Source organism: Pristiophorus japonicus, unplaced genomic scaffold, assembly GCF_044704955.1.
Source record: "Pristiophorus japonicus isolate sPriJap1 unplaced genomic scaffold, sPriJap1.hap1 HAP1_SCAFFOLD_288, whole genome shotgun sequence".
Taxonomy (NCBI): domain Eukaryota; kingdom Metazoa; phylum Chordata; class Chondrichthyes; family Pristiophoridae; genus Pristiophorus; species Pristiophorus japonicus.
The window spans coordinates 819,535-846,560 of record NW_027252646.1 but is presented as its reverse complement, the minus strand read 5'-3'; the positions used below and the strand labels follow the sequence as shown (position 1 = coordinate 846,560).

General features: G+C 52.4%; 6 non-coding genes across 6 annotated transcripts; all 6 read left to right on the top strand.

The window, feature by feature from the left end:
• Positions 1–6,363: 6,363 nt before the first annotated feature.
• trnat-agu (transfer RNA threonine (anticodon AGU)) lies at positions 6,364–6,436 on the top strand. The gene has a single exon. It is a non-coding gene; the product is annotated as a tRNA-Thr (tRNA).
• A 1,627-nt stretch (positions 6,437–8,063) lies between these two features.
• On the top strand, positions 8,064–8,136 carry trnat-agu (transfer RNA threonine (anticodon AGU)). Its single transcript has one exon. It is a non-coding gene; the product is annotated as a tRNA-Thr (tRNA).
• A 7,453-nt stretch (positions 8,137–15,589) lies between these two features.
• Positions 15,590–15,662, top strand: trnat-ugu (transfer RNA threonine (anticodon UGU)). The gene has a single exon. It is a non-coding gene; the product is annotated as a tRNA-Thr (tRNA).
• A 602-nt stretch (positions 15,663–16,264) lies between these two features.
• trnat-ugu (transfer RNA threonine (anticodon UGU)) lies at positions 16,265–16,337 on the top strand. Its single transcript has one exon. It is a non-coding gene; the product is annotated as a tRNA-Thr (tRNA).
• Positions 16,338–16,928: 591 nt separating this feature from the next.
• Positions 16,929–17,001, top strand: trnai-uau (transfer RNA isoleucine (anticodon UAU)). Its single transcript has one exon. It is a non-coding gene; the product is annotated as a tRNA-Ile (tRNA).
• A 5,449-nt stretch (positions 17,002–22,450) lies between these two features.
• trnat-cgu (transfer RNA threonine (anticodon CGU)) lies at positions 22,451–22,523 on the top strand. The gene has a single exon. It is a non-coding gene; the product is annotated as a tRNA-Thr (tRNA).
• Positions 22,524–27,026: the final 4,503 nt, after the last annotated feature.

The following is a 27,026-nucleotide window of genomic DNA, read 5'->3' as shown; positions in this document are numbered from 1 at the left end:
CCTAACTCGCACCGAGTCCCGCTCACCCATCACCCCTGTGCTCACTGACCCGTGTCCTAACTCACACCCAGTCCCGCTCACCCATCACCCGCTGTGCTCACTGCCCCGTGTCCTAACTCGCACCGAGTCCCACTCACCTATCACCCCCTGTGCTCGCTGACCCCGTGTCCTAACTCGCACCGAGTTCCACTCACCCATCACCCCCTGTGCTCACTGCCCCGTGTCCTAACTCGCACCCAGTCCCGCTCACCCATCACCCCCTGTGCTCACTGCCCCGTGTCCTAACTCGCACCGAGTCCCGCTCACCCATCACCCCCTGTGCTCGCTGACCCCGTGTCCTAACTCGCACCCAGTCCCACTCACCCATCACCCCCTGTGCTCACTGCCCCGTGTCCTAACTCGCACCGAGTCCCACTCACCCATCACCCCCTGTGCTCACTGCCCCGTGTCCTAACTCGCACCCAGTCCCGCTCACCCATCACCCCCTGTGCTCACTGCCCCGTGTCCTAACTCGCACCGAGTCCCACTCACCCATCACCCCCTGTGCTCACTGCCCCGTGTCCTAACTCGCACCCAGTCCCGCTCACCCATCACCCCCTGTGCTCACTGCCCCGTGTCCTAACTCACACCCAGTCCCGCTCACCCATCACCCCCTGTGCTCACTGCCCCGTGTCCTAACTCGCACCCAGTCCCGCTCACCCATCACCTCCTGTGCTCACTGACCCGTGTCCTAACTCGTACCAAGTACCGCTCACCTATCACCCCCTGTGCTCGCTGACCCCGTGTCCTAACTCGCACCGAGTTCCACTCACCCATCACACCCTGTGCTCGCTGCCCCCGTGTCCTAACTCGCATCCAGTCCCGCTCACCCATCACTCCCTGTGCTCGCTGCCCCCATGTCCTAACTCGCACCCAGTCCCGCTCACCCATCACCCCCTGTGCTCGCCAACCAACATTGGCTCCCGGTTAAGCAACGCCTCGATTTCAAAATTCTCATCCTTATTTACAAATCCCTCCTAGGCCCTCGCCCCTCCCTATCTCTGTAACTTCCTCCAGCCCCTACACCCCTCCTTATCTCTGTAACTTTCTCCAGCACTACACCCCTCCCTATCTCTGCACCCTCCTCCTGCCCCGACACCCCTCCCTATCTCTGTAACCTCCCCCAGCCCCAACACCCCTCCCTATCTCTGTAACCTCCTCCAGACCCCACACCCCTCCCTATCTCTGTAACCTTCTCCAGCCCCTACACCCCTCCCTATCTCTGTAATCTCCCTGAGGCCCACAACCCCCCGAGGTGTCTGCACTTCTCTAATTCTGCCCTCCTGAGCATCCCTGATTATAATCGCTCCACCATCGGTGGCCGTGCCTTCTGTTTCTTGCGCCCCAAGGTCTGGAACTCCCTCCCGAAATCTCTCCGCCTCTCGACCTCTCTTTCCCCTCTCTCCCCTTCCCCTCTCTCTCACTCCTTCCCCCTCTCTCTCATTTCTTCCCCCTCTCTCCACTTCCACTTCCTCTCTCCCCTTCCCCCTCTCACTCCCCTTCCCCCCTGTCACTCCCCTTCCCCCCTGTCACTCCCCTTCTCCCCTTTATCTCCCCTTCCCCCCTTTATCTCCCCTTCCCCACTCTCCCCCGTTCCCCTCTCTCTCCCCTTCGCCACTCTCTCCCCTTCCCCTCTCTCTCCCCTTCCCCTCTCTCTCACCTTCCCCACTCTCTCCACTTCCCCTCTCTCTCCCCTTCCCCACTCTCTCCCGTTCCCCTCTCTCTCCTCTTCCCCACTCTCTCCCCTTGCCCTCTCTCTCCCCTTCCCCACTCTCTCCCCTTCTCCACTCTCTCCCCTTCCCCACTCTCTCCCATTCCCCACTCTCTCCCCTTCCCCACTCTCTCCCCTTCCCCTCTCTCTCCCCTTCCCCACTCTCTCCCATTCCCCTCTCTCTCCCCTTACCCACTTTCTCCCCTTCCCCTCTCTCCCCTTCCCCACTCTCCCCCCTTCCCCTCTCTCCCCTTCCCCACTCTCTCCCCTCCCTCTCTCTCACTCCTTCCCCACTCTCTCTCTCCCCTTCCCCTCCCTCTCTCTCCCCTTCCCCCTCTCTCTCACTCCTTCCACTCTCTCTTTTCCCTTCCCCTCTCTTTCCTGCTCCTTCCCGTATTTTTCCAAAAGCAGGTGGCTCCATAGCTCAGGGGGTTTGAGAGCTGGTCTTGTAAACCAGCGGTCGTGAGTTCAAATCTCACTAGAACGTAATCAAAATTAGCTCAGTCTTTAAATTCACTGTCAATTAACAAGGGCTGTAATATAAAAAATGGGTGCAGGAGTAAGCCATTCGGCCCTTCTAACCTGCACCACCATTCAATGAGGTCATGGCTGAACATGCAACTTCAGTACCCCATTCCTGCTTTCTCACCATTCCCCTAGCAGTAAGGACTTCATCTAACTCCTTTTTGAATATATTCAGTGAACTTGCCTCAACAACTTTCTGTGGTGGAGAATTCCACAGGTTCACCATTCTCTGGGTGAAGAAGTTTCTCCTCATCTCGGTCCTAAATGGCTTACCCCTTATCCTTCGACTGTGTCCCCTGGTTCTGGACTTCCCCAACATCAGGAACATTCTTTCTGCATCTAACCTGTCTAACCCGTCAGAATTTTAAACGTTTCTCTGAGATCCCCTCTCATTCTTCTGAACTCCAGTGAATACAAGCCCAGTTGATCCAGTCTTTCTTGATAGGTCAGTCCCGCCATCCCGGGAATCAGTCTGGTGAACCTTCGCTGCACTCCCTCAATAGCAAGAATGTCCTTCCTCAGGTTAGGAGACCAAAACTGTACACAATACTCCAGGTGTGGCCTCACCAAGGTCCTGTACAACTGTAGCAACACCTCCCTGCCCCTGTACTCAAATCCCCTCGCTATGAAGGCCAACATGCCATTTGCTTTCTTAACCGCCTGCTGTACCTGCATGCCAACCTTCAATGACTGATGTACCATGACACCCAGGTCTCTTTGCACCTCCCCTTTTCCTAATCTGTCACCATTCAGATAATAGTTTGTTTCTCTGTTTTTACCACCAAAGTGGATAACCTCACATTTATCCACATTATACTTCATCTGCCATGCATTTGCCCACTCACCTAACCTATCCAAGTCACTCTGCTGCCTCATAGCATCCTCCTCGCAGCTCACACTGCCACCCAACTTAGTGTCATCTGCAAATTTGGAGATATTTCATTTAATCCCCTCGTCTAAATCATTAATGTACAGTGTAAACAGCTGGGGCCCCAGCACAGAACCTTGCGGTACCCCACTAGTCACTGCCTGCCTTTCTGAAAAGTACCCATTTACTCCTACTCTTTGCTTCCTGTCTGACAACCAGTTCTCAATCCACGTCAGCACACTACCCCCAATCCCATGTGCTTTAACTTTGCACATGAATCTCTTGTGTGGGACCTTGTCGAAAGCCTTCTGAAAGTCCAAATATACCACATCAACTGGTTCTCCCTTGTCCACTCTACTGGAAACATCCTCAAAAAATTCCAGAAGATTTGTCAAGCATGATTTCCCTTTCACAAATCCATGCTGACTTGGACCTATCGTATCAACTCTTTCCAAATGCACGGCTATGACATCCTTCATAATTGATTCCATCATCTTACCCACTACCGATGTCAGGCTGACCGGTCTATAATTCCCTGTTTTCTCTCTCCCTCCTTTTTTAAAAAGTGGGGTTACATTGGCTACCCTCCACTCCATAGGAACTGATCCAGAGTCAATGGAATGTTGGAAAATGACTGTCAATGCATCCACTATTTCCAAGGCCACCTCCTGAAGTACTCTGGGATGCAGTCCATCAGGCCCTGGGGATTTATCGGCCTTCAATCCCATCAGTTTCCCCAACACAATTTCCCGACTAATAAGGATTTCCCTCAGTTCCTCCTCCTTACTAGACCCTCCGACCCCTTTTATATCCGGAAGATTGTTTGTGTCCTCCTCAGTGAATACCAAACCAAAGTACTTGTTCAATTGGTCCGCCATTTCTTTGTTCCCCGTAATGACTTCCCCTGATTCTGACTGCAGGGGACCTACGTTTGTCTTTACTAACCTTTTTCTCTTTACATATCTATAGAAACTTTTGCAATCCGTCTTAATGTTCCCTGCAAGCTTCTTCTCGTATTCCATTTTCCCTGCCCTAATCAAACCCTTTGTCCTCCTCTGCTGAGTTCTAAATCTCTCCCAGTCCCCGGGTTCGCTGCTATTTCTGGCCAATTTGTATGCCACTTCCTTGGCTTTAATACTATCCCTGATTTCCCTTGATAGCCACGGTTGAGCCACCTTCCCTTTTTTATTATTACGCCAGACAGGAATGTACAATTGTTGTAGTTCATCCATGCGGTCTCTAAATGTCTGCCATTGCCCATCCACAGTCAACCCCCTAAGTATCATTCGCCAATCCATCCCAGCCAATTCACGCCTCATACCTTCAAAGTTACCCTTCTTTAAGTTCTGGACCATGGTCTCTGAATTAACTGTTTCATTCTCCATCCTAATGCAGAATTCCACCATATTATGGTCACTCTTCCCCAACGGGCCTCGCACAACGAGATTTCTAATTAATCCTCTCTCATTACACAACACCCAGTCTAAGATGGCCTCCCCGCTAGTTGGTTCCTCGACATATTGGTCTAAAAAACCATCCCTTATGCACTCCAGGAAATCCTCCTCCACCGTATTGCTTCCAGTTTGGTTAACCCAATCTATGTGCATATTAAAGTCACCCATTATAACTACTGCACCTTTATTGCACGCACCCCTAATTTCATGTTTGATGCCCTCTCCAACATCACTACTACTGTTTGGAGGTCTGTACACAACTCCCACTAACGTTTTTTGCCCTTTGATGTTCTGCAGCTCTACCCATATAGATTCCACATCATCCAAGCTAATGTCCTTCTGAACTATTGCCTTAATTTGCTCCTTAACCAGCAATGCTACCCCACCTCCTTTTCCTTTTATTCTATCCTTCCTGAATGTTGAATACCCCTGGATGTTGAGTTCCCAGCCCTGATCATCCTGGAGCCACGTCTCCGTAATCCCAATCACATCATATTTGTTAACATCTATTTGCACAGTTAATTCATCCACCTTATTGCGGATACTCCTTGCATTAAGACACAAAGCCTTCAGGCTTGTTTTTTTAACACCCTTTGTCCTTTTAGAATTTTGCTGTACAGTGGCCCTTTTTGTTCTTTGCCTTGGGTTTCTCTGCCCTCCACTTTTCCTCATCTCCTTTCTGTCTTTTGCTTTTGCCTCCTTTTTGATTCCCTCTGTCTCCCTGCATTGGTTCCCATCCCCCTGCCATATTAGTTTAACTCCTCCCCAACAGCACTAGCAAACACTCCCCCTAGGACATTGGTTCCGGTAATTATAAATATTAAACAGCTCTGAGACCGACCCTGGAATTACAGCTCCCCTCTCCTCTTCTCATCCTGGTTTACTCTCTCTCCCACATTAAAAATCTCTCTTTCCCTTCCCCATCATGACCCATTCTGCATCTGTTTTTCACTCATTCTTCTTTCTTATCCTCTCTCCTTCCCATCTCTCCCTCCTTCCCCTCCCTGTTCTCACCACCCCTCTCTCTCCTTCCCCTCCCTCTCTTTCCCCTTCCCCTCTCTCTTTTTCCCTTTCCTCGCTCTCCCCTTCCCCTCTCACTCTCCCTCTTTCCCCTCTCTCTCCTCTCTCCCCTTCCCTCTCGACTTTCATTCTCTCCCCACTCCTTCCCCTCCTCTCTCCCCTTCCCCTCTCTCCCCTTCCCTCTCTACTTTCATTCTCTCCCCACTCCTTCCCCTTCTCTCCCCTTCCCCTCTCTCCCTTTCCCCCTCGAGAGACACACAGAGAGAAAGTGAGCGTGTGTGAGAGAGACAGAGAGAGTGAGAAAGTGTTGTGTGTGCAATAACTCAACAGACAGATTACTGTCAACTCCGAACAGGTACACACCTGGCTCTACTTTATTAGGGCCCAAAGTGATTACATTACAAGATGGCTGGCCTTTTATACCTGGGCCACACACGCGTGTGTACAGCCCAATGACCTCCGACAGTGGCCCCACCTGGTGGCTCGTAACCCCAAGCACACATACATGACAGAAAGAGAGAGACAGAGAGACAGAGAGACAGAGAGATTGGGACAGAGTGTGACTGAGTTGCCTTGCGATGTTTTACTCTGTGAAAGACCCGATATATCGATGTTGAGAAGTGAATATTGAAGAGACGGAGGCAGGAGTCTGGGGGATGAGACACAATCTGAGCGTTTCACTGACCCTTCCTCATTCTTCAAATACACAGCACTAACTGGGGAATGACCCACAGCCCAGGGCAGGTGGTTCCATAGCTCAGGCGTTAGAGCACTGGTCTAGTAAACCAGGGGTCGTGGGTTCAAATCTCACTGGGGCCTACTCAAAATTAGCTCAGTATTTAAATTCACTGTCAATTAACAAGGGCTTCAATTATAAATATTAACAACTCTGAGACTGACCCTCAAACACTCTCTCTCACTTTCCCAATCTCTCTCTGCTTTCCAGGTCATGACCTGTTCTGCATTTTTTTTTCCTGCAATCTCACTTTCTCCATCTCTCTCCCCTTTCCATCTCTCTCCCCTTTCCCTCTCTCTCCCCTTCCGCTCCCTCCCCTCTCTCCTCTCTCTCCCTCTTTTGCCTTTCTTTTCAGATTCTCCCCTGCTCCCTCTCTCTTCCCTTCCTTTCTCTCTCCCCTGCCTCCTCCCTCTCTCGACTTCCAATCTCTCTCCCCTCCCCCACTCGCTCTCTCCCAATCCGCTCTCTCCCATTCCCCTCTGGCTGACTCCTTCCCCCTCTCTCTCGCATTCCCTCTCCCACTCATTCCCCTCTCCCCCCTTCCCCCTCCCTCGCCTTGTCCTCTTTCCTTCCCCTCTCTCTCACTTCTTCCCCTCTCTCTCACTCCTTCCCCTCTCTCGCCCCTTCCCCTCCCTCTCACTCCTTCCCCCTCTCTCTCCCCTTCCACTCCCTCTCACTCCTTCCCCCTCTCTCCCCTTCCCCTCTCTCTCCCTCCTTCCACTCTCTCTTTTCCCTTCCCATCTCTTTCCTGCTCCTTCCCCTGTCTAGTTCCAAGCAGGTCGCTCCATAGCTCAGGGGTTTGAGCACTGGTCTAAATAAGCCAGGGGTCGTGAGTTCAAATCTCACGACAGCCTACTCAATATGAGCTCAATATTTAAGCTCACTGTCAATTAACAAGGGCTTCAATTATAAATATTAAACAGCTCTGAGACCGACCCTTGAAGGACAGGCTTCTCTCTCCCCTTCCAAAACTCTCTCTTCCTTCCCCATCACATTCCGTTCTGCATCTTTTTCCCCTCTCTCCCGCTATCTCTCTTTCCCTGTCTCTCACTCCTTCCCCTCTCTCCCCTCACTCTCTATCCTTTCACCTATCTCGCCCCTTCTGCTCTCTCCTTGCTGATCTTTCTCCTCTTCCCCCTCTCTCTCAGCTTCCCCCCTCTCTCCCTCTCCTTCCCCCCTCGCTCCCCATTCTGCTCTCTCTCCCCTTCCCCTCTCGCTCACTCCTTCCTCTCTCCCTTTTCATTTTCTCCCCTCCTCGCTCTATCTTCCCTCTCCTTCTCCCTCCCCTCACCTGTCTCCACTCCCCTCCCTCCTGACTTGCTCTCCTTCCCTCACTCTCAATCTCGCTCTCCCCTTTCCCATCAGACTCTCCCCCTCCCCATCTCTACAATTCTCCCCTTCTCCCTCTCTCCTCTTCCTCCGCTCTGCACAGAAAGAGAGAGACAGTGAGAGAGAGAGAGAGAGAGATCGAGAGACTGAGAGACAGAGAGAAAGAGAGAGAGACAGAGAGATTGAGGCAGAGTGTGACTGAGTTGTTTCGGGATGTTTTACTGCGTGAAAGACCCGATATATCGATGTTGAGATGCGAATATTGAAGAGACGGAGGCAGGAGTCTGGGGGATGAGACACAATCTGAGCGTTTCACTGACCCCTCCTCATTCTTCAAACACACAGCACTAACTGGGGAATGACCCACACCCCAGAGCAGGTGGCTCCATAGCTCAGGGGTTAGAGCACTGGTCTAGTAAACCAGGGGTCGTGGGTTCAAATCTCACTGGGGCCAACTCAAAATTAGCTCAGTATTTAAATTAGCAAGGGCTTTAATTGTAAATATGGGTCAAATACTTTATTTAGATGGAGAGTGACAGAGTTAATTCAGAGATGAGGGCCTTGAAGTTCAGGAAAGATAACTTTGATGGTGTGAGATGTGAATGGACTGGCCAGTGATCCTTAAAGGGTTGATGTTGGATTGACAATGGCAAACATTTAAAGATCACATGGATGAACTCCAACAATTACACATCCCTGTCTGGAGTAAAAATAAAATGGGGAATGTGCCTTACAAGGGAAATGAAGGATAGTGTTAAATCCAAGGAAGAGGTATATAAATTGGCCAGAAAAAGCAGCAAACCTGAGGACTGGGAGAATTTTGTAATACAGCAGAGGAGGACAAAGGGTTTAACCAGGAGGGGGGAAAATAGAGTATGAGAGGAAGCTTGCAGGCAACATAAAAACTGACTGCAAAAGCTTCTAAAAAGATTAGTGACGACAAACATAGATCCCTTGCAGTCAGATTCAGGTGAATTTATAATGGGGAACAAAGAAATGGCGGACCAGTTAAACAAATACTTTGGTTCTGTCTTCACGAAGGAAGACACAAATAAGTTTCCGGAAGTACTAGGGGACTGGGGGGCGAGTCTTGTGAGAAGGGGGAACTGAAGGATATCCGTATTAGGTGGGAACTTGTGTTCGGGAAATTGATGGGATTGAAGGCTGATAAATCCCCAGGGCATGATAGCCTGCATCCCAGAGTACTTAAGGAAGTGGCCCTCAAAATAGTGGATGCATTGGTGATCATTTTCCAACAGTCTATCGACTCTGGATCAGTTCCTATGGACTGGAGGGGTAACTAATGTTATGCCGCTGTTTAAAAAAGGAGGGAGAGAAAAAGCGGGTAATTATAGACCAGTTATCCTGACATCGGTAGTGGGGAAAATGATGGAATCAATTATTAAACATGAAATAGCAGCACATTTGGAAAGCAGTGACAGGATCGGTCCAAGTCAGCATGGATTTATGAAAGGGAAATCATGCCAGACAAATCTTCTCGAATTTTTCGAGGATGTAACTCGTAGAGTGGACAAGGGAGAACCAGTGGATGTGGTGTATTTGGACTTTCAAAAGGCTTTTGACAAGGTCCCACACAAGAGATTGTGTGCAAAATTAAAGCACATGGTATTGGGGGTAATGTATTGACGTGGATAGAGAACTGGTTGGCAGACAGGAAGCAAAGAATCGGGATAAACGGGTCGTTTTCAGAATGGCAGGCAGTGACTAGTGGGGTGCCGCAGGGCTCAGTGCTGGGACCCCAGCTATTTACAATATACATCAATGATTTGGATGAGGGAATTGAGTGTAATATCTCCAACTGGGTGGAAGTGTGAGCTGTGGGAAGGACACTAAAAGTGTGTAGGGTGACTTGGACAGGTTAGGTGAGTGGGCAAATGCATGGCAGATGCAGTATAATGTGGATAAATGTGAGGTTATCCACTTTGGTTGCAAAAACATGAAGGCAGAATATTATCTGAATGGCGGCAGATTAGGAAAAGAGGAGGTGCAACAAGACCTGGGTGTCATGGTACATCAGTCATTGAAAGTTGGCATGCAGGTACAGCATTTTTCTCTGCCCTCCCCATCACTGTTATGTTCAGAATAAATCCACGGGACCGTATCGTAAGCTGAAACTATTGTGACCTTGGTCTCTTTATTGAGACCCCAGAGTGGGGAAGCAGCATGGTGGATCACCTTATGTACCTGCTTGTCCCAGGGTGCACAAGTGACCCTTAGGCCTCCCACAGGTGTGCCCCCTAGTGGCAAGTCTGACATATTGGTGAGGTTTAGGTGCATACATAACATCACTCCCCCCCCGCCCCCTCCAAAGGCTGATGTACCAGTTATGTGCAAGTTGAGACGATATGACGCCCTGTGTCCCCGGGTCGATCACCTGATTTGAATTCCTGGCCTGGGTGAGTTGGTCGGAACGTTGCTGCCCGGCCGAGTGCCTGGTGTGATGGGACAGACGTGGCCAGGTCCTTTCACAATGGTGGCCTGCTTATCGATAGTTTGCAGTCTGGTCTGGTCCAAACGCTTTCTGCGTTTGCTCAGTACATGGTTTCACAACCAAACACTCCATTTTCATCACACACACACACACACTCCATTCCCCTCTTTGTCTCACACAGTGCTCTCGGCCCCATCTGGGGGCCCTGAATATTGTCCACGTCACTTATTCTGATGTGGCGTGGAGGGGGGCCGTACGATCGTGGTGCATTCTCTGCTGATAGCAGACGGAAGGCTCGGTCCTGAGCGACTCTGTCCGGTGACTGCGTAGCAACCCGGGACAGCCGGGGTCTGTAGGGAGTCTACCGCGACACGTGTGGTGCTCGGCTTGGTGATCTGGGCTGCCCGCTGCGGACTATTGTCGCTGACCCTAAGGCCTGGAGAGCCCAGGATGGGCCGATACGGCCCTGAGACTTTCAGTGGTAGCGGGAGGCCGTGTGGTCCCCCGTGGATCCTGGGACGTAGTACGGAGGTTCCCGCACCACCGACTGTGTGTAGCCTCCCTGCCTTTCTTTGTAACACGTTGCAGGGTTTGTCCCACCGGGGGGGGGCAATCTGATGGGATGAGCATTACGTCTTTGCGACGGATAAGCTGCAACACTCCCGTCTGGCGGTTCGCCGTGAGCAGGCGGTAATGTGATAACACATCACTTGCTACAAGTACTTTGTCAGATACATATACGACCGGTTGTTGTTTGCCCGCTACTTTGGCTTGTTTTAACGTACCCCCGATCCCATATGATAGTACATCATTGGCCGTGAAAGAACGCTCACATGGGTTCCACAGTGCAAACAACTTATTGGGACATAGTGGGTTCCTGGCCTTCTCAGCGGCCCCCCCCTTTACCTTTGCCCCAAACCCAGTGGCCTTCCTCGCTGGCCAACACATGCCTCTGTTCCGTTGCGGCCACATCCCGTGGTCTGGACGTTTCTCTCGACCCGTGGTCTGGACGCTTCTCTCGACTGCCGCCATCTTCCTCCCCAGGGATTTCCGCCTCTGGCGTCGGGAAGACACATTCGGATGGTTTCGGCCGGAGCCCCACTCCGCTTGGTCGACCTGGAGCCTCTTCCGTCGCCGCCAAGAGGTCGTCGGCTTCGGGTGCTGGGTACCCTCCGTCTGTAACCGCTGCTCGGTTGGTCTTCGCCTCCTGGTGGTCGCGATGAGCGGCCTGTGCCTCGCGGCTCTGCAAATGGATCTGCACTTCGACGCCTGGTTCAGCTGAAGGTGGGGGGCTTGCTCAGCCTTTGAGCAAGGGGAGAGGTTGTTCGCCAGAGAAGGTACGCAGAGGCCTTCCCAGTTCCATCGAATCTTCCCCATCCACCTTCTACCAAGCAGCATTGGCCCATCACCTGAAACAATCCACAGAGGTAAATCGTGCACCGCTCCCTCATGGGATACCCTTATGCCCGCACTACCAATAACTGGTCTCAGTTCCTTGGTGTAGGTGCCCAGCTTTGCCTGAATCGGGATCAGCTTGGGTCATTGTGCTCTGTCGCCCCCCCCCACAGCCTCTCGAATGCCTTCTGGCTCATTATTGATTGACCCGCCCCCGTGTCTAGTTCCATGGAGACTGGAGTGCCGTTAGGTCCAACTTTTCACATTATCGGAGGGCTTTTGGTGGTGAAGGTGTGTACCCCATGTACTTCCCCTTCAGCCTCAGGTTGAGTTGCCTCTCCTGCTCGTTCAGCGTGACCCTCGCTGGATCGATGGTCCTCTCCTGACTCTGCCACGTGGTGAGTCACAGACCGTTTGCACATTCGCTGGAGGTGCCCCATTGTTCCACGGCCCTTGCACACACAGGGCTTGAATCGACATTGATGGGCTCGATGGCTGACCCCAGCAGCGCCAACATGGTGCTAATGGATACGCGTTCACGGCCCACGGCGGACTCTGAGTCACTCGAGGCCTAGGTCTGGCCTCTGCGGTCATGTGGGCCCTGTCCTGTGCCGTTCTGCCTGCTGAATACATTATTTTATGCACAGTACTTGCCGGTGAGCTTCGAATCTGTTTCGTGTTATCGCTCGTGGATATGAAGGCCTGGGCTGTCGTGATGGCCTTGCTCAGATAGAAACATAGAAACAGAGAAAATAGGTGCAGGAGTAGGCCATTCGGCCCTTCGAGCCTGCACCACCATTCAATAAGATCATGGCTGATCATTCACCTCAGTACCCCTTTCCTGCTTTCTCTCCATACCCCTTGATCCCTTTCGCCGTAAGGGCCACATCTAACTCCCTCTTGAATATATCCAATGAACTGGCCTCAACAACTCTCTGCGGCAGGGAATTCCACAGGTTAACAACTCTCTGAGAGAAGAAGTTTCTCCTCATCTCAGTCCTAAATGGCTTACCCCTTATCCTTAGACTGTGTCCCCTGGTTCTGGACTTCCCCAACATCGGGAACATTCTTCCCGTCCCGTCAGAATCTTATACGTTTCTGTGAGATCCCCTCTCATCCTTCTAAACTCCAGTGTTTAATGGTCCAGTTTATCCAGTCTATCCTCATATATCAGTCCAGCCATCCCGGGAATCAGTCTGGTGAACCTTCGCTGCACTCCCTCAATAGCAAGAACGTCCTCAGATTAGGAGACCAAAACTGAACACAATATTCCAGGTGTGGCCTCACCAAGGCCCTGTACAACTGCAGTAAGACCTCCCTGCTCCTATACTCAAATCCCCTCGCTATGTCGGCCAACATACCATTTGCCTTCTTCACCGCCTGCTGTACCTGCATGCCAACTTTCAATGACTGATGTACCATGACACCCAGGTCTCGTTGCACCTCCCCTTTCCTAATCTGTCACCATTCAGATAATATTCTGCCTTCCTGTTTTTGCCTCCAAAGTGGATAACCTCACATTTATCCACATTATTCTGCATCTGCCATGCATTTGCCCACTCACCTAACCTGTCCAAGTCACCCTGCAGCCTCTTAGCGTCCCCCTCACAGCTCACACCGCCACCCAGCTTAGTGTCATCTGCAAACTTGGAGATATTACACTCAATTCCTTTATCTAAATCATTGATGTATATTGTAAATAGCTGGGGTCCCAGCACTGAGCCCTGCGGCACCCCACTAGTCACTGCCTCCCATTCCGAAAAGGACCCGTTTATCCCGGGATCCGGCAGACAGCAGCTTGCGAAGGATGACCTCGTGACCGATTCCGAGCACGAAACCGTTCGGCAACATTTCCCGCAAAGATCCCGCAAAAACCGTACTGCCCCGCAAGGAATCTTCTGGCCCTGGGAGCGCCGGTGGGTGTAAAAGTGATACCTGGCCTTTAAGGTGCTCTCCTTCGGCTTGAGGCGTTCCCACACCAGCACACACAGCTCTGTGTAAGTCTTCTCCTCTGGTTTGACCGGTGCCAGCAGGTTTTTGAGCAGGCCGTATATCGGAGACCCACATACGGTGAGGAGAATCGCCCTGGTCTTGATCGCCCTCTCTCAGCCTCGTCCTGTTCATTGGCGACGTAGTACCGGTCGGGACGCTCAACGAAGGCTTCCCAAATCATCACCCTCAACAAATCCCTCAACAAGACCAACGGCAGCCATTACCGTGTGAAGGTTGGTGATCCGTTACTCGTCGCCAGTGAGTGATGTTCAGAATAAATCCACAGGACTGTATTGCAAGCTCAAACTGTGGTGACCTTGTGCTCTTTATTCAGACTCCAGGGTGGGGAAGCAGTATGGTGAGTCACCTTATATACCTGCTTGTCCCAGGGTGTACAGGTGACCATTGGGTCTCCCACAGGTGTGCCCCCTAGTGGCAAGTCTTACATATTGGTGACGTTTACATGTGTACACAACAATCACGACCCGTTCCACATCTTTTTATTCCTCTCTCACTTTCCCGCTATCTCGCTTTCCCCGTCTCTCACTCGTTCCCCTCTCCCCCTTTCCCCTCCCTCGCCTCACCCTCTTCCCGTCCCACTCTCTCCCCTTCCGACTCTGCCTTTCCACTCTCCCTCTCCCTCCTCCTTCTCCGCTCCCTTTCCTCCCCTCCCTCCTCTCTCTCTCTCTTTTCCCTTTCCTTTCAGATTCTCCCCTTCTCCCTCTCACCCCTTCCCCTTTCTCTCTCCCCTTCCTCGCTCTCTCACTCCTTCCTCTCTCTCTCTCACTCCTTCCCCATCACTCCTCTTAACATCACTTTCACCTTCCACCCGCTCTCTCTCCCCTTCCCTCTCTTTCCCCTCCCGTCTCTCGCTCTCGCCTTACCCCTCTCTCTCCCATTACCCTCTCGCTCACTCCTTCCCCTCTCCCTTTTCATTTTCTCCCCTCCTCTCTCTCTCCCCACCCTCTCCTTCTCCCTCCCCTCCCCAGTGTCCATCCCCTCCATCCTCCCTTTCATTCCCTAGCTCTCGCTCTCCCCATTCCCTTCAGACTCTCCCCTCCCCATCTCTCCCATCCCCCCCCTCTCTCCCCTTCTCCCTCTCTCTCCCCTTCCCCCGCTCTAGTCTCCCCGCTCGAGGGACAAAGTGAGAAGGTGAGAGACAGAAAGAAAGAGAGAGAGACAGAGAGAAAGAGAGACAGAGCCAGAGTGTGACTGAGTTGCCTTGGGATGTTTTACTTCGTGAAAGACCCGATATATCGATGTTGAGAAGTGAATATTGAAGAGACGGAGGCAGGAGTCTGGGGGATGAGACACAATCTGAGTGTTTCACTGACCCCCTCCTCATTCTTCAAACAGTATTTAGTAAACCAGGTATCGTGGGTTCAAATCTCACTGCAACCTACTCAAAATTAGTTCAGTAGTTAAATTCACCGTCAATTCACAAAGGCATTGATTATAAATATTAAACAGCTCTGAGATTGACCCTGGAACTATAGGCTCCCCTCACACCTTTCCCTGTCTCTCTGCTTTCCAGATCACGACCCGTTGGACATTTTTTTTTTTAACTCCTCTCACTTTCCCGCAATCTCACTTTCTCCATCTCTCTCTCCCCTTTCCCTCTCTCTCTCCCCTTCCCCTCTCTCTCCTTCCGCTCCCTCCCCTCACTCCTCTCTCTCCCTCTTTTGCCTTTCTTTTCAGATTCTCCCCTGCTCCCTCTCTCTCCCCTTCCTTTCTCTCTCACCTGCCTCCTCCCTCTCTCGACTTCCCATCTTGCTCCCCTCCCCCACTCACTCTCTCCCATTACGCTCTCTCCCATTACCCTCTGGCTGACTCCTTCCCCCTCTCTCTCCCATTCCCTCTCCCACTCATTCCCCTCTCTCCCTCCTTTTACAACTTCCAAGCACTAATCTCTCTCACAGAGCCGACACAGACACGATGGGCCGAATGGCCCTCCTTGTGTGCTGTAAGATTCTGTCAATGTTCAGGGATGAATCACCGAGAATGATTATTCGGGCCCCACCTCCTTGTTAACAATAGTAAGATGTAAACAGGAGCTGGTGTTACAGGTGGCTCCATAGCTCAGGGGTTAGAGCACTGCTCTTGTAAACCAGGGGTCGTGGGTTCAAATCTCAGTGGGGCCTACTCAATTTTGGCTTCTGTTACTGAATTGACCGTTAATCGATGACAGGCCGACACCATCAACAGGAACCACTCACTCCGCACTTTACAATCTCCCCACAGCACTTTCACTTCCCACTCCCAGTCTGTATCCCACCTTTTCCACATCCAGGCTCAGAGACACCGATATATCATCGACTCATCGAAACTTACAGCAGGGAAGGAGACCATTTCGGCCCATCGTGTCTGCACCAGCCGACCAAGAGCTATCTGCTGGGCAGGGCCACATAGTCCGCATGTCCCAGACACGAGACTCCCAAAGCAAGCGCTCTACTCGGAACTCCTTCACGGCAAGCGAGCCAAAGGTGGGCAGAGGAAACGTTACAAGGGACACCCTCAAAGCCTCCCTGATAAAGTGCAACATCCCCACCGACACCTGGGAGTCCCTGGCCAAAGACCAGTCTCCCCTTCCAACTCTCTCACTCCTTCCCCACTCTCTCCCATTCCCATCCCTCTCTTTCTCCTTCCCCACTCTCTCTCCTTCCCCTCTCTCTCCCTCCTTCCACTCTCTCTTTTCCCTTCCCCTCTCTTTCCTGCTCCTTCCCGTGTCTTTCTCAGAGCAGGTGGCTCCATAGCTCAGGGGTTAGAGCACTGGTCTTGTAAACCAGGGGTTGTGGGTTCAAATCTCACTGGGCCCTACTCAATTTTGGCTTCTGTTACTGAATTGACCGTCAATCAGCGACAGGCTGACACCATCAACAGGAACCACTCACTCCGCACTTTACAATCTGCCCACAGTACTTTCACTTCCCACCCCCAGTCTGTATCCCACCTTTTCCACATCCAGTCTCAGAGACACCGATATATCATCGACTCATAGAAACTTACAGCAGGGAAGGAGACCATTTCGGCCCATCGTGTCCGCACCAGCCGACCAAGAGCTATCTGCTGGGCGGTCCGCATGCCCCGACACGAGACTCCCAAAGCAAGCGCTCTACTCGGAACTCCTTCACGGCAAGCGAGCCAAAGGTGGGCAGAGGAAACGTTACAAGGGACACCCTCAAAGCCTTCCTGATAAAGTGCAACATCCCCACCGACACCTGGGAGTCCCTGGCCAAAGACCAGTCTCCCCTTCCATCTCTCTCACTCCTTCCCCACTCTCTCCCATTCCCATCCCTCTCTTTCTCCTTCCCCACTCTCTCTCCTTCCCCTCTCTCTCCCTCCTTCCACTCTCTCTTTTCCCTTCCCCTCTCTTTCCTGCTCCTTCCCGTGTCTTTCTCAGAGTAGGTGGCTCCATAGCTCAGGGGTTAGAGCACTGGTCTTATCAACCAGGCGTCGTGAGTTCAAATCTCACTGCAGCCTAATTTTAGTATTGAGACACCTGTCTCTCATTCCTCCCACTCTCTTCCCCCTTGAAAGGATGCAACATTCAGATGAACCCCCTCACAGTGTTTGGGCTCATTCAAAAGGATATTTAATTTGGGACTATCGATCGGAAAGCTTGGAACCCTAAAGTGCTTATGGAAGAAACTACAAACTTGGAATAGAATTTTGGAATTTTTAAAGACATATTCAAGGCTGTGTGCGGGCCTAAAGAACTGACAGGAGACAACTTGATTATTGAGGCTGTCTGGGTGTTGGGACTAACATAACTTGTCTGGAGAAATGGGTATTCGAGAATCCTTCTCCACAAGAGACATTAACATTACAACAAATAACCCAGAGATAGCCAACCATCAACCTGAATCTGGAAAACCATTTCAGCATATACATCACCAAGAGGCCCAATCCAGCCTGTATGCGAACAACTAAGCACAAAAGGACATTGCGATTACCAAACTAATATTTCCATCAGGAAACAGTTTATCGAACATCAACCCACACAAAACATATTAACTTTGAACGAGCCCGCCAAAATATTACAAAGAAGAGTCAAGCCCGCCAAATTCAATCAAAGAATCCTGGACTGATTTGGTGCGAAGATTAGAACCACTCAAACCGTATAACTGGCCCCTGTTTTAACAGAGGGTGTGACATACTTTGCCAAACAACCGAGACCACGCTTGTGTCATCAAGAAGGGAGAGAAACCAACGCGACCGTTGTAAACTAACTTCTCCAGCCTCGAAGTCCTGAAGTCCTGAAGGAAGAACATCACCATCGCGGCAACAAATGACCACAGCCAACGTGGTATCAATAAAAAACCACCGCGATCGACCAAACTGCAAATAAACTCCAACTGGAAGAAACCGAAGAATCGAAAGTTTCCAGTCTACAATCTAAGGCCTGACTACCAACAGGTGAAAACATTACCCAAAGAGACTTTGAACCTATTTCTAACGAAGAAAACCGGGTACTTACCCCATAGATCCAAAACGTGCCTTACCGCATCAGTGGACTCAACCCAACTGAAGATTGTGCAGCTAGAAGTCTTCTCCGACGTTCGGGGTACGGCAAGCAGAACCTACACAATTCAAGGAACCCCGAAACCGTGAACTACCGCTAACTGACCAGAAAGGATTGGTAAGCATAGTCCCTGCCTGCCCTGGAGTCTAACCTAGCTAGGATTAGGTATGGGGAGGTGGGAGGTGTCATTTTACTGTACACCCCCTTTGAATGTGTAATGTATTGTTCTTTATCAGAGTGATTATAAGTTTTGACATTGTATTTTCTTGTCTTTAATAAAATCAAAGTTGTTTTGCACCAAACCATTGACCTTTGCACTTTGTCACACCCCCCCAAATAAATCCAGAGTCGAGAACCCAAGGGAGTGGGGGCGATTTGAACCGCTCAAGTAGGTCAGAGGTGAACCTGACCCCCGGGACCACCACCACACCCTTACACTCCCGTCTCTCTCTTTTCCCTTTCCTTTCAGGTTCTCCCCCTCTCTGCACTCCCCCCTCTCTCTCACTCCTTTCCCCTTTCTCCCCTAAACATCTCTCTCCCCTGCCCCCCCTCTCTCCCACTCCTTCCCTTCTCTCTCCCCCCATTCCACACTCTCTCTCTCCATCCCCTCCCTCTCTTTCCCCAACTCCCTCTCTTCCTCGCTGTCTCCTCTTCCCACTCTCTCACTCCTTCCCCACTCTCTCTCCTTCCCCTCCCTCCGCACTCCTTTTCCCTTCCCCTCTCTTTCCTGATCCTTCCCCTGTTTTCGCTGGAACAGGTGGCTCCATAGTTCAGGGGTTAAAGCACTGGTTTAGTAAACTAGTGGTTGTGGGTTTAAATCTCACTGGGGCCTATTCAAAGTTAACTCAGTATTTAAATTCACTGTCAATTAACAAGGGATTTAATAATAAATATTGACCAGCTCTGAGACTGACCCTGAAACACAAAGCTCTCCTATTCTCCTTTCGCCCCCTTTCTCATTCTCCCTCTCTCCCTATCTTCCCCATCACTACACATTCTGCCGCTCTCCCCATTTCTCTTTATCACTCATTCCCCTCTCTCTCCCCTTCCGCACTCTCCCGTTTCCCTCTCTCTCCTCTACCCATTTCCTCCAATCTCTCTCATTCCTTCGCCCTCTCTCCCCTTAACATCTCTTTCCTCTTCCTTCCTCTCTCTCCCCTTCGCCCCTTTCTCTCTCCCACCCCTAGCCCTCTCTTTCCCTCCTTCCACTCTCTCTCTCTCCATCCCCTCCCTCTCTTTTCCTCTCTTTCTCGCTGTCTCTATTCCCTCTCTCTCACTCCTTCCACTCTCTCTTTTCCCTTCCCCTCTCTTTCCTGTTCCTTCCCCTATCTTTCCCAGAGCAGGTGGCTCCATAGCTGAGGGGTTAGAGAATTGGTCTTGTAAACCAGCGGTCATGGGTTCAAATCTCCGTGGGGCCTAATTATAAATATTAAACAGCTCCAAGACTGTTCCTGAAACAACAGGCTCCCCTCTCCTCCTCCTTGTGTCCTTTACACTCTCTCTCCCTGACCCATTCTACATCTTATTCTTGCTTTCCCCGTCTCTCACTCATTTCCCTCTCCCCTCTTGCCCCTCACTCGCCACACTCTCTATCCCTTCCCCTCTCTCGCATTTCTTTCGACATTCCACCCAATATAAACTAGAAGTGATCCAAAACTCGGCTGCCCCGTGTCCTAACTCACACCCAGTCCCACTCACCCATCACCCCCTGTGCTCTCTGCCCACGTGTCCTAACTCGCACCCAGTCCCGCTCACCCATCACCCCCTGTGCTCATTGCACCGAGTCCCACTCACCCATCACCCCCTGTGCTCACTGCCCCGTGTCCTAACTCGCACCGAGTCCCGCTCACCCATCACCCCCTGTGCTCACTGACCCCGTGTCCTAACTCGCACCGAGTCCCGCTCACCCATCACCCCCTGTGCTCACTGCCCCGTGTCCTAACTCGCACCGAGTCCCGCTCACCCATCATCCCCGGTGCTCACTGCCCCCGTGTCCTAACTCGCACCGAGTCCCGCTCATCCATCACCCCCTGTGCTCACTGACCCGTGTCCTAACTCGCACCGAGTCCCGCTCACCCATCACCCCCTGTGCTCACTGCCCCCGTGTCCTAACTCGCACCCAGTCCCGCTCACCCATCACCCCCTGTGCTCACTGACCCGTGTCCTAACTCGCACCGAGTCCCGCTCACCCATCACCCCCTGTGCTCGCTGCCCCGTGTCCTAACTCGCACCGAGTCCCGCTCACCCATCACCCCCTGTGCTCACTGCCCCCGTGTCCTAACTCGCACCCAGTCCCGCTCACCCATCACCCCCTGTGCTCACTGCCTCGTGTCCTAACTCGCACCGAGTCCCACTCACCCATCACCCCCTGTGCTCACTGCCCCGTGTCCTAATTCGCACCGAGTCCCACTCACCCATCACCCCATGTGCTCACTGCCCCCGTGTCCTAACTCGCACCCAGTCCCGCTCACCCATCACCCACTGTGCTCACTGCCCCGTGTCCTAACTCGCACCGAGTCCCGCTCACCCATCACCCCCTGTGCTCACTGCCCCCGTGTCCTAACTCACACCCAGTCCCACTCACCCATCTCCCCCTGTGCTCACTGCCCCGTGTCCTAACTCGCACCGAGTCCCGCTCACCCATCACCCCCTGTGCTCACTGCCCCCGTGTCCTAACTCACACCCAGTCCCACTCACCCATCTCCCCCTGTGCTCGCTGCCCTACATTGGCTCCCGGTTAAGCAATGCCTCGATTTCAAAATTCTCATCCTTGTTTACAAATCCCTGCATGGCCCCTCACTACTCCCTATCTCTGTAATCTCCTCCAGCCCCACAACCCTCCCTTTCTCTGTAATCTCCTCCAGCCCCTACACCCCTCCCTATCTCTGTACCCTCCTCCAGCACCTACACCCCTCCCTATCTCTGTAACCTCCTCCAGCCCCACAACCCCCCCTATCTCTGTAACTTCCCACACCCCTCCCTATCTCTGTAATCTCCTCCAGCTCCTACATCCCTCCCTATCTCTGTAACCCCACAATCAGCCATGATCTTATTGAATGGCGGAGCAGGCTCAAGGGGCTAGATGGCCTACTCCTGTTCCAAGTTCTTATGTTCTTATGTCCTTATGTCTGCACTCCTCTAATTCTGCCCTCCTGACCATCCCTGATTATAATCGCTCCACCATCGGTGGCCGGGCCTTCTGTTGCCTGGGCCCCAAGCTCTGGAACTCCCTCCCTAAACCTCTCCGCCTCTCTACCTCTCTTTCCTCCTTCAAGACTCTCCTTAAAACCGACCTCTTCACCTGCACTAATTTCTATTTTTGTGGCTCGGTGTCAAATTTCTATCCCATAATCCTCCTGTGGAGCACCTTGGGACGTTTCACTACGTTAAAGGCGCTATATAAATATACATTATTGTTGGTGTTCCCTCTGTCTCTCCTCTTCCCCGTCTCTCTCTCACTCCTTCCCCTCACTCTCCCCTTCCCTCTCTCTCACTCCTTCCCCTCACTCTCCCCTTCCCTCTCCCTCACTCCTTCACCTCACTCTCCTCTTCCCCGTCTCTCTCTCACTCCTTCCCCTCACTCTCCCCGTCTCTCTCACTCCTTCCCCTCACTCTCCCCTTCCCTCTCTCTCACTCCTTCCCCTCACTCTCCCCTTCCCTCCCTCTCACTCCTTCCCCTCACTCTCCCCTTCCCTCTCTCTCACTCCTTCCCGTCACTCTCCCCTTCCCTCTCTCTCACTCCTTCCCCTCACTCTCCCCTTCCCTCTCTCTCACTCCTTCCCCTCACTCTCCCCTTCCCTCTCTCTTCCTCTAATAAAGCCCCACCTAGTGGACTATCGATGTAATAACAACTACTGACACGCTCCTCTCTCTCTCCATCTCTCTCTCTCGCTCTCTCCCCTTCCCCTTCTCACTCTCTCCTTCCCTCACGCTGTTCCTTTCCCCCGCTTTCTCCCCTTCCCACTCTCCGCTCCTCTCTCTCCACTCACTCCTCAATCTCTCTCCTCCCTCTCTCTCGCTCCTTTCCCTTCTGACTTTCCCCTTCCCCCTCTCTAACCCCTTCCGGCTCGAGAGACAGTGAGCGACAGAGAGAAAGTGATAGAGAGACAGAGAGAGAGAGAGACAGAGAGAGAGAGAGACAGAGGGAGAGAGAGAAAGAGATTGAGAGACAGAGAGATTGGGGCAGAGTGTGACTGAGTTGCCTTGGGATGTTTTACTACGTGAAAGACCCGATATATCGATGTTGAGAGGCGAATATTGAAGAGACGGAGGCAGGAGTCTCCCCTGCCTCCTCCCTCTTTCTCTTTCCGATCTCTCTCCCCTTCCCCCTCTCTCTCACTCCTTCCACTCTCTCTTTTCCCTTCCCCTCTCTTTCCTGCTTCTTCCCCTGTCTGTCCCAGAGCAGGTGGCTCCATAGCTCAGGGGTTAGAGCACTGGTCTCGTAAACCAGGGGTCGTGAGATCAAAATTCACTGGGGCCTACTCAAAATTAGCTCAGTGTTTAAATTCACTGTCAATTAACAAGGGCTTTAATTATAAATATCAAACAGCTCCAAGACTGTCCCTGCAACAACAGGATCCCCCCTCTCTCCTCCTTCTTGTGTCTCTGACACTCTCTCTCTCCCTTCCTCATCACGACCTGTTCTAAACCTTTTTATCGCTTTCCTGTCTCTCACTCATTCCCTTCTCCCCCTTTTCCCCTCCCTCGCCTCACCCTCTCTCTCCGCTATCCACTCTCTCACCCCCTCTCTCCGCTCACTCTGTCTCTTTCGCCAACCCAGTCTCTCCACCCTCTCTCCCCTTCCCCTCGCCTTTTCACTCTCCACTTCCCTCCCTCCCCTCCTTCCTCTCGCGCTCTCTTTTCCCTTTCTTTTCAGAGTCTCCCGTTCTCCCTCTCTCTCCCCTTCCTTTCTCTCTCCCTTGCCTCCTCCCTCTCTTGCCTTCCCACCTCTCCCCTTCCCCCCTCTCCCCTTCCCATCTCTATCCCCTTCCCCCCTCTCCCCTTCCCCTCTCTCCCCTTCCATCACTTACTCTCCCCTTCCGCTCTCATCCATTATCCTCTCTCACTCACTCCATCGCCACCCTTCCCTCTCCCTCTATTTCCCCTTCCCCCTCTCTCTCACTCCTTCCACTCTCTCTTTTCCCTTCCCCTCTCTTTCCTGCTCCTTACCCTGCGTTTTCCAAAGCAGGTGGTTCCATAGCTCAGGGGTTAGAGCACTGGTCTAGTAAATCAGGGTCGTGGGTTCAAATCTCAGTGGGGCATACTCAAAATTAGCTCAATATTTAAATTCACCGTCAATTAACAAGGGCTTTAATTATAAATATTAAACTGCTCTGATACCGACCCTGGAACAACAGGTTGTCGTCTCTATTACACTTTCTCTCCATCCAAATCTCTCTCTGCCGACCCCCATTCTGCATCTTTTACCCCCTTTCCCGCGATCTCGCTTTGCCCGTCTCCCCCCTCCCTTGCCACACCCACTCTCTATCCTTTCCTGTCTCTCTCTCTCCCCCTTCCGCTCCCCACCTCTCACTCCCCTTCCCCCTGTCTCTCAATTCTTCCCACATTCTACCCAATATAAACCAGAGGTGATCCAAAACTTGGCTGATCCCGTGTCCTAACTCGCACCGAGTCCCACTCACCCATCACCCCCTGTGCTCGCTGCCCCGTGTCCTAACTCGCACCGAGTCCCACTCACCCATCACCCACTGTGCTCGCTGCCCCGTGTCCTAACTCACACCCAGTCCCGCTCACCCATCACCCACTGTGTTCACTGCCCCGTGTCCTAACTCACACCCAGTCCCGCTCACCCATCACCCCCTGTGTTCACTGCCCCGTGTCCTAACTCACACCGAGTCCCGCTCACCCATCACCCCCTGTGCTCACTGCCCTGTGTCTGAACTCGCACCCAGTCCCACTCACCCATCACCCCCTGTGCTCACTGCCCTGTGTCTTAACTCGCACCCAGTCCCGCTCACCCATCACCCACTGTGCTCACTGCCCTGTGTCTTAACTCGCACCCAGTCCCACTCACCCATCACCCCCTGCGCTCACTGCCCCCGTGTCCTAACTCACACCCAGTCCAACTCACCCATCACCCCCTGCGCTCACTGCCCCCGTGTCCTAACTCGCACCCAGTCCCGCTCACCCATCACCCACTGTGCTCACTGCCCTGTGTCTTAACTCGCACCCAGTCCCACTCACCCATCACCCCCTGCGCTCACTGCCCCCGTGTCCTAACTCACACCGAGTCCCGCTCACCCATCACCCCCTGTGCTCACTGCCCTGTGTCTGAACTCGCACCCAGTCCCACTCACCCATCACCCCCTGTGCTCACTGCCCTGTGTCTTAACTCGCACCCAGTCCCGCTCACCCATCACCCACTGTGCTCACTGTCCTGTTTCCTAACTCGCACCCAGTCCTGCTCACCCATCACCCCCCTGTGCTCGCTGACCTACATTGGCTCCCGGTTAAGCATCACCTCGATTTCAAAATTCCCATCCTTGTTTACAAATCTCTCCATGGCCCATGGCCCTCCCTATCTCTGTAATCTCTTCCAGCCCCTACAACCCTCCCTATCTCTGTAACCTCCTCCAGCCCCTCGCCCCTCCCTATCTCTGTAATCTCCTCCAGCCCCACAACCCCCCGAGATGTCTGCACGCCTCTAATTCTGCCCTCCTGACCATCCCTGATTATAATCGCTCCACCATCGGTGGCCGGGCCTTCTGTTGCCTGGGCCCCAAGCTCTGGAACTCCCTCCCTAAACCTCTCCACCTCTCTACCTCTCTTTCCTCCTTCAAGACGCTCCTAATAACCGACCTCTTTGACCAAGCCCTGCCCTAATATCTCCTTTTGTGGCTCGGTGTCAAATTTTTATCCCATAATCCTCCTGTGGAGCACCTTGGGACGTTTCACTACGTTAAAGGCGCTATATAAATATACATTATTGTTGGTGTTCCCTCTGTCTCTCCTCTTCCCCGTCTCTCTCTCACTCCTTCCCCTCACTCTCCCCTTCCCTCTCTCTCACTCCTTCCCCTCACTCTCCCCTTCCCTCTCTCTCACTCCTTCCCCTCACTCTCCCCTTCCCTCTCTCTCACTCGTTCCCCTCACTCTCCCCTTCTCTCTCTCTCACTCCTTCCCCTCACTCTCCCCTTCCCTCTCTCTCACTCCTTCCCCTCACTCTCCCCTTCCCTCTCTCTCACTCCTTCCCCTCACTCTCCCCTTCCCTCTCTCTCACTCGTTCCCCTCACTCTCCCCTTCGTTCTCTCTCACTCGTTCGCCCCCCCTCTCCCCTTCCCTCTCTCACTCCATCCACTCTCTCTCCCCTTCCGTCTTTCTCTCTCCCCTTCCCCACTCTCCTTCCCTTCCCTCTCTCTCTCCTTCCCCCTCTCTCTCATTCCTCCCACTCTCTTCTCCCTTTTCCCTCCCGTCTCCCTCTTTTCCCTTTCCTTTCAAGTTTCCCCCCTCTCTTTCCCCTTCCCCACTCTCTCCCCTTCCCCACTCTCTCCCCTTCCCCTTCCTCTCACTCACATGTTCCCTCTTTCGCCTCTACCCATTTCCTCCTCTCTGTCTTTCTCCTTCCCCTATCTCTCCCCTTCCCTCACTCTCTTTTCACGCTCACTTTCCCCCTCTCTCGCTCCCCTTCACCCTCTCTCTCCCTTTCCTCCCTTCTCCCTCTCCCCTTCTCTCGCTATCTCTCCCCTTCACCTCCCTCTCTCCCGTTCCCCTCCCTCTCTTTCCCCTTCCCCCTCTCTCTCACCCGTTCCCTCTCTCTTTTCTACCCATTTTCTCCTCTCTCTCCCCTTCCCCCTCATACTCCCCTGCTCCTCTCTCTCTCTCCTTCCCCTCTTTTCCCCTTCCCTCACTCACTTACACCTTTTCCTACCCTCCTGTCTCCCTCCTTTCCCTTTCCTTTCAGGTTCTACCCCTCACTCTCCCCTTCACTCTCTCTCACTCTTTCCCCTCCTACTCCCCTCCTACTCCCTTTCTCCCCATTCCCCTCTCTCTTCCTCCCTGCCTCATCTTCCCTCTCTCACTCCATTCACTCTCTCTCCCCTTCCCCCTTTCTCTCCCCTTTCCCACTCTCTTGCCTTCCCCTCTCTCTCCCCCTTCCACACTCTCTCTCTCTCCATCCCCTCCCTCTCGTTTCCCACCTCCCTCTCTTTCTCGCTGTCTTCCCTTCCCTCTCTCTCACTCCTTCCCAACTCTCTCCCCTTCCCTTCCCTCTCTTTCCCCTTTCCACTCTCTCTCCCTCCTTCCACTCTCTCTTGTCCCTGTCCATCTCTTTCCTGCTCCTTCCCCTCTTTTTTTAAGAGCAGGTGCGTCCATAGCTCAGGGGTTAGAGCACTGGTCTAGTGAACCAGCGGTTGTGAGTTCAAATCTCACTGCGGCTTAATTTTAGTATTTAGACACCTGTCTCTCATTCCTCCCACTCTCTTCCCCCTTGAAAGGATGCAAAATTCAGAAGAACCCCCTCACAGTGTTTGGGCTCATTCGAAAGGAAATTTAATTTGGGACTATCGATCGGAAAGTTTGGAACCCTGAAGTGCTTATGGAAGAAATTATGAACTTTAAAAGAATTTTGGACTTTTTGAAGACAAATTCAAGGCTGTGGGCGGGCCTAAAGAACGAACAGGAGACAACTTGATTATTGAGACTGTCTGGGTGTTGGGACTGACATAACTTGTCTGGAGAAATGGGTATTCGAGAATCCTTCTCCACAAGAGACATTAACATTACAACAAATAACCCAGAGATACCGAACCATCAAACTGAATCGGGAAAACCATTTCAGCATATACATCACAAAGAGGCCCAATCCAGCCTGTGTGCGAAAAACTAAGCACAAAAGGATATTGCGATTACCAAACTAATATTTGCACCAGAAAGCAGTTTATCGAACATCAACCCACCCAAAACATATTAACTTTGAATGAGCCCGCCAAAATATTTCAAAGAGGAGTCAAGCCCGCCAAATTCAAAC